The sequence below is a fragment of the Gadus macrocephalus genome, chromosome 12, assembly GCF_031168955.1.
Source record: "Gadus macrocephalus chromosome 12, ASM3116895v1".
Lineage (NCBI taxonomy): Eukaryota > Metazoa > Chordata > Actinopteri > Gadiformes > Gadidae > Gadus > Gadus macrocephalus.
This window is the reverse complement of record NC_082393.1, coordinates 18,977,761-18,984,116: the sequence shown is the minus strand read 5'-3', so window position 1 is coordinate 18,984,116 and position 6,356 is coordinate 18,977,761.

Sequence of the window (6,356 nt, the reverse complement as noted above, 5' to 3'; positions counted from 1 at the left end):
CCTACCCTACTTTGTAACCGAATTAACCCCACGGTAATCCGTACAGAAACGCAGAGAACCATCAGATTTACCTACGAGAAGGCAGGGAGAACTCCAGGCGCTAGTGCTGGGTTCAGAGATGTTATGGCTTAACATGTACTCTACTTCTCGTTGTAAATGTGCTCGTTTGGTCGGGTTAACCCGATAAGGATGCTGCTTAATCGGTGGCGCGGACCCAACATCAATATCATGCTCGAGCACATTCGTTTGCGATGGAACATCACCAAAGATACCTCGGAAGTCGCATGTAAGCCGTTGGACATCCTTACTCTCAGTAGGTGTTAAATATGAGAGGAACTCTGGAAGTTTTGCCAGCATTGCTGAGTTTTCGAGCCTGCCTACCGGGACAGACCTACTCGGGTCTGTTATGTCATCTTCTGCGGTCCCCACCAAAGAAGATAACATAACAGGTGACACTTTTGTAAGCGGAGGCTCTGGGTTCAGGTCCTCGGAGAGCGCTGCAGTATCGCACTGTCGCTCGAAGTACGCTTTGAGCATGTTCACGTGAAACATCCGTGAGCTTTGACGGCGATCAGGGGTTTTGATAACGTAATCACGGTCAGATATTTTTCGCTCGACTAGGTACGGACCACTAAAGCGACACTGCAATGAGGAACCAGGGACAGGAAGCAATGCGAGCGCCTTGTCACACGGCTTAAACACACGTTCTTTTGTTTTCCTATCGTACCACCGCTTCATTTTTCGTTGTGCACCTTGCAGGTGCTTCCTCGCCATTTCACGTGCAGTTAGGGATGGGAATCGAGAACCGGTTCTTGTTCAGAACCGGTGCAGTCAACCGATTCCTTGGAATCATTAGCAAGCCTGCTTAACGATTCCGCTTATCGGTTCCGGTCGCGGTAAATGCGTCATGACGTCACACACACACTGTTTTGTTTTGGTTCAGAACGCAGCAAACACGGCGCCGCCGAGGAAGAAGCGCATTGTGCGTTCACACCAAACGCGACGGGGCGACAAGATCCCATACAAAGTGAACGTAGAGACGCGTATCGGGCGAATTTTTCGCGAGAGAAAACCGGCGACGGGTTTTTGTCGTGATGACAGCCAATCAGCGTTCAACAGCGTGACAACTGAGTGACATGTGTAACATAACAGCCAATCAGCGTTCAACCGTCAGTGCAGTGCAGTCCGGGGTGAACTGCAGCATGGAGGAGAAAGTGATTGTTGCAGTTTGCGACACCCGGAGCTCTATATATAATAGTATATAATATAATATAATTGTATATATAATATCACGGCCAACAGCTCTGTGCGCCTCCGGATGGCCGTAGCGTGGGGAGCTCTCATAGGGAATGGGCTTCTCTGGGTTTGTTTACCGGCGTTGCTATGGTTTCCGGTCTTGTGTGTTCCAACGGTTTAATAGGTAGACCCATCTAATAAATCTCTGTCTGATCAATACAAAAAACTATTTTGTTTATGTCAGTTGAATTTTGTTACAAGTTGAATGCAAATGATCACTGTTAGCATTCCAAAAGACACAAGCTCTTACTTGACTCTTTTCAGTCTGTGTTTTTAGTTTTATGGCACATTTGGGCTTAAAAAGCCAAACGTATATTTTTTTGTCTAGACCAATTGATTTGAAAACATACAATTTCCTAATACTTGACGCACTTCTGATCAGATATTCAAGAGATGTAATAAAAACAGACACATTTGTACTTATTTTTTCAATCGATAAGAGAATCGATAAGGAATCGGATCAATAAGCGGAATCGGAATCGTGAAATTTTTATCAATTCCCATCCCTACGTGCAGTGAACAAACGCGATCGGATGTCACAAACGTGATGCAACACAGTTCGGGGGTTAGATTCGCTTAACCAAGCCTCTTTGAGCTGGGACAGCGGCCCGCGGGGCGCATGGCAGAACACCAGCTCAGCCGGGCTGAAGCCAGTGGACTCCTGGACCACTTCCCTCGACGCCAGCAATAACCAGGGAACTCCCTCCTCCCAGCTCGCCCCCAGTTCAAGACAGTAAGCCTTGAGCATCGTTTTGAACGTTTGATGGTATCTCTCTAGCGCCCCTTGGCTTTCGGGATGGTATGCGCTAGATATGTTGTACTCGATCTCAAGCTGCTTAAGAACCTTGGCGAAAACACGAGAAGTGAAGTTAGTTCTCCTATCGCTTTGTACCACACGAGGTAGTCTGACGAACGAAAAGAACTTGATCATTGCTTGAATCACGTTTTTAGAGGTTATCGTACGCAGAGGCACAGCCTCCGGAAAGCGAGTGTTAGCACACATCATCGTGAACAGATATTGGTAACCCCTAGAAGAACGTGGGAGAGGGCCTACACAGTCGATAATTATGTGCTCGAATGGATCTTTGATCACAGGGATTGGATACAGCGAAGCAGGAGGAATCTTTTGATTTGGCTTGCCTATCATCTGACAAATGTGGCATGTTTTACAAAAATGCCTCACGTCTTTCTTTAGTCCTGGCCAATAGAAATGCCGCAGGATCCGATCATAGGTTTTAGTGACACCTAAGTGTCCGGCAGTAGCATCATGGGCTACTCGTAGTATTTCCCCTCGATAAGCGGTAGGTGCAACGATTTGCAACACTCCTCGCCAATCGTCAGGAACGTTGCGAGGCTTCCATTTCCTCATTAGGACCCCTTTGCGAAGAAGTAGCCTTGGGGCTGCAACGGTTGCAACGGTTGGGCAAGCTGAAGCTAACCAAGAAGTGAGGGTGTCATCCTCCTTTTGGGATTTAATTAACTCCGCCCTTGAGATTGGAATTTTAGCATTTTGAGTCCGCCAATGACTTTTCTAATTTCTGCCCACGGCAGGCGACACGGATTGGGATGTTTTAGCGACCGTTATTTTTGACAGGTTCGAATCGAGATCTGCAAGAAAAGTACTCGGCAAATCCTCAAAAACATTCGGCGCGCCCGTTTGTTTGGACATTGAACGTGTGACAGCGCAGGATGGGAAAACGTCCGGAAACCTTTTGCCGCACTCGTCCTCCTCAGAGGACAGGGGCACAGCAACGACTTCGGGCAATTGACTCAACTTCCCCCAAATTCCCCACCAGCAATAACATTCCCGAGTAGGAAATCTATGCCTGCAACTGGTAAAGACGGCCGTACTCCCACTACGACGCAGTTGGAAATGAGCTCAGACTCAAGCTGGACTTTATGGAGGGGAACTGGAATAAAAGTCATTCCTATCCCGCGTACCAAAACATTCCTCCCTAGTGCAGTCTCACCAGACAATGGTAGTACTCCCTCCAGAGTCATGGATTGGCTTGCGCCAGTGTCACGAAGAATTTTAACAGGTTTTAGGTTATCGCTGCCCGGAAGGGAAACGTAGCCCACGCGCACAAACGGCTTGTAAGCCTCCGACTCACCACACTCAGAATCAGTGGTGGTTTTCGTTCAATAGCAACTAACCCTGCACTTTTAGCGTTCTTTCTCTTGAGAATCAGACACTCGGTCACTAGGTGACCAGGTTTTCTGCAATAGTTGCACTTTATGTCGGAGCTAGAGTTCTGAAAGCTATCCGATCTGCGTTGTGAGCTACTCTCCAGCGGCGAGTTCGGCCTGCTCACGGTCTCAACCCTCCGCGGCTTGTCACGCACTCTATGAGTAAGGTCATACTCGTCGGCCAGAACAGAGGCTTTCTCGAGAGTCGTAGCCCTCTGTTCGCTGACGTACATAGACAAGGCATCAGGGAGACAGTCTTTAAACTCTTCCATCAGGACGAGTTGACATAGCTGCGCATAATCTGCCACATTTTGCCCAGCGCACCAACGAATAAACAGCTGCTCTTTCTCTCGAGCGAATTCTACATACGTCTGCCTATCCGTTTTACGGTAGCGTCTGAACCGCAACCTATACGCTTCAGGCACAAGCTCATATGCCCGCAGAATGGCACCCTTTACTCCACCATAATCTGCGCTCTGTTCAACCGATAGGGATGAGTATACCTGCTGGGTCCTTCCTACCAACACACACTGGAGAAGGAGTGGGCAAGCGAACTTGGGCCACGACAGAGAGGTATCAACGCGCTCAAAGTGGACGAAATATCGGTCTACATCCTTCTCGTTGAACGGAGGAACCAGTTTAATATGTCTCGCAACATCGAATGACTGCATCGGAATCTCGATGCCTTCCTTCCTAGCAGCAAACTGCAACTTTGCAATCTCCAGCTGAGAAGCAAGCTCTCGCTCACGAACTCTGACCCATAGCTCCTCAGAGCTATGGGTCAGGAATTCTAACTCCCCCAGATCCCTACGAAGCTACGGAATTCTAACTCCCCCAGATCCCTACGAAGCTGTAGCTCCTGTATTTTTGGGCCAATCCCCGGCGTCTCACGACCGGGAGATATCCTAGGTTTTGGAGTTGGAGGACGACCCCTACCGGCTCCATTAGGCGGTGCATGGGCGTCATCGGACTCCTCCCCTGGACCAGGAGGGTGTTCGGGCTCAGAAATGATATCTTCCTCCACCAGACCGTCGATTAAGGCACTCATTATTGTATACTTCCTACGCTTCGCATCATACGAGAGTGGAACCCCATAATGTGTAGCCAACTCAATCAGCTGATCCTTAGTAAACGCCGATAGTAGCGTCGCATCGGGTTTATCGATGAACTCTTTTACCGCTGCCATTCCCCATGTTGTTTACTTTAATTACCCCAGCAGATAACGATTGTAAAAACTAGATAAATAATAAATATGCTCTCTCGGAGTGTGCCTTACGCGACACACTGGAAATCAGAACGATTTCGTTGAACGTAGCCCTGAGCTACGTGTTTAAGCAAAGCTTAAAAAGGTGGCGTTTTAACCACAGGGAAAGTGTACCGCAATCAAGCTATGAACAAAAGCCTGCTGCAGCGCACAAATAAACCCCTTAACAAGGTGCTACCAAAGGCAAGCACGAAAATGTTTTCATTCAAACAGGAGTGCCCAGAACAGTGCAATTAACCAGATCCGCGGAGACCCCTCCTACCTGAACTGAAAACTGTTTCCCTGTCTTGTCTTCTGGCCGTACCGAGCTCGAGGTATTCAAGTACCCCCTCCTCGGATATTGCCCGAAAAACAACAAAAAAAAGACGGTCTACCTACAGGAACTCCACGTACCCGGGGTTACACTTACCTTGATCCGCACACTCACAAAAATCGGTACATGCTATACAAATGACGAGACGAACAAGACTAGAAGGCTATGAAAAGGCCGAATTCAACACTAGTCAAAAGACAAAAACGAATACCAACTTAAGATAAATGAGGGTTCGTAACACTCTAACAGTCTTTACGCAACATTTTTTATGACATGACTAATGGATCCTTACAAAAATCTTTTCTACGATCAACTTTAAGAGATCTCATTGGGATAAAATGAATTCTCACGGACAAGGTTATTAATCTAGATCATGACAGACCGAAGGACTTTGCGGTACCAGGTGGAATCCTGTTGCCACTTAATTGCCTATAAAAAAAAATCAATAGTTATCAATAACAATATTTAAAGGTCCCATGACATGCTATTTTATGTATTCTTTAATATAGGTATTAGTGGGCAACTAACACAGTATTCAAAGACGTTCCCGAAATTCAGCCGTGGTGCAGAGTTACAGCCAGTCCGAGCCAGTCGCACATTGAGCTTCCCCCAAATGCGCTGTTTTGGTGTCTGTAGCTATAATGCAAATGAGGAGGAGCGAGGCGGAGGGTGGGGGTGTGGCCCTGAGCAGCTTGCAGCCACGGTACCATGCGCTCTGTTTACAGTGGATGTATCGCAATGGCGAGGCGCACACAGCCTTTAGCCGTGTTCTGTAAATATTCTAGAACACACGGGAGTCCTGGAGCTCTATATCTAATTATTATCATATAGCCTACATAGATATCTATATCATATAATATATATTATAACGGCCAAAAGCTGTGTGAGCCGATATTATGAATCTCAAACGACCGCGTTGGGTTCTCCGACGTTCCTGCTTCTTCAACGTCCTCATCAATGTGAAGTAGACTGAACCGCGACAAGGAGGAGAAAGGGATCGTTGCCGGGCAGTGCTTAGGCACCTCCGCCTCCGGCGGTGGTCCCTCAGGCGGGTTTCAAGCTGGAGACATTCACCGCCAACAATCCCTTTCTCCTCCATGTCGTGGTTCATGTTCTTGAGGGAGTCAAAGCCAAAGTTCCTTCCCCCCAATTCATTCTCAACCTTGGCTGAGATAACCCCCAATACGAGTCTTGTTGTAGAAATACCAGAGACGAGAGTCCGACAGAACGTTTATCCAATTAACATGGAAGTGTACAACACTTGCGTTACAGTCCTGGAGCTCTATATCTAAATAA